Genomic DNA, 1,568 nt, shown 5'->3' on the forward strand with positions numbered 1-1,568 from the left:
GAAATCATACATAGCGTAAATTAGTGACATTTATTAAGGAAATACAGTTCAATCACTGTTGAAAGGAAAGCATTAGCAATGGTGTACATAAAACATAATTAGGTCACGTATTTTTCCCAATACATATCGGGAATCTATAAGCTTGTTCTTATTCATAGCAATATTCTGCGTCATTGAAGGAAGCAAGTCATTTAAAAGTAACAGCAGAACACTCTCCCAAAATCGGAAATTATAAAAGGAAACAAGAAGAAAAACAGAGTGATTTGTGCAGGTGAGGTCTTTCACCCCAGAGGGTCCGAAATGTACACAACTTCCCGCGCGGCGACCAAAATAGTTCGCACACTATCCGCCTGGGGGACCATGTGCAACCCAAAGATGAAATATGGATTGAGTACATCTCTTATTTTTCTAGAAAGAATATCGGAACCACGTTCTCTAGACAACTGAGCGCATTGGTGATTTTATTATAAGATGAAAAAGTATGGGCGAAAAAAAACACTCATTAGATATGCTACGCCAGGATTTTGTTTTATTGTTTGACATACATCAGAAAGGGCAGAAAATGTATTTCAGAATGTGCCACTTATTCAACACATATTTCAAGAAATATATCCTAAATGGCATAGTTTTTCTAAGAGTCCTTTTCACTTTCTCCAAGCTTTCATTAACAGAATAACAGGGGTTGCGTTAGTATAGTTTTGGTAACATTCATAATAAATCAGAACAAAACACAAACAACAGTAAAAAGAATTAGTCGCGTGGTTACAGTTAAAAACTACGTTGGGAAGTCAAGTTTTTTTTATTACGTACAGCCTGAAAACAACCGAGAAAATACACATATTAGTTCAAAGAAAACATGCGGAGGTCAAGGCTACATTCATTGATCAATATATTAAACAGTAACAATGTCAAAATACAGAAAACCAAGAAACCAACTAATATTTATAGATTTGAAAATTCATTCATAATGTGACGGAGTGTTCAAGTTTTTAGAAATAAACAGTCTAAACACCTTAGTTTCTTAACTTGTAAGTTAGTCAGAATCAATTTTTTCAAAGAAAAGATGCCTACGTAGCCATTCATTTTCTGCTTTGCATTTTGTTTTGTTTTGTTTTTGTTTTACTTGCAGCATCGCTTGAGAAAATAAATTGTCCTGGCGATGGCCGAAAAAAAGAGAAAAAAATGTGGTTTTGGAAGAAACATCAAGCCTAGACTGAAAACAAAGATGAGGATGAAGATGGTGCTAATGATGATGATACCAGGGATTATGGTGAGGGAGTCAATCCAATCTGGCGCCCAGTTCATTGATGATAACGATACATAAAAGATATCAAATAAACAGAGGAGCCGTGTAATTATTGAGAAGATACTAAGGAAATTGCATGGTAAAATGTGAATAATTAAAACAAAAATTGTCAATGTATATAGTCAAATACCGGGGGCACATCCCCCCCTAACGGAAACCTCGACGACAAAAATTGGAACACTTATGTACGGCACGATATAGTCCGTAGAGCAGACTCTTCATAGGAACAGGAACAACGAAGGGAAGGACAGACAAACACACG

Source organism: Penaeus vannamei, chromosome 9 (assembly GCF_042767895.1).
Source record: "Penaeus vannamei isolate JL-2024 chromosome 9, ASM4276789v1, whole genome shotgun sequence".
NCBI classification, from domain to species: domain Eukaryota; kingdom Metazoa; phylum Arthropoda; class Malacostraca; order Decapoda; family Penaeidae; genus Penaeus; species Penaeus vannamei.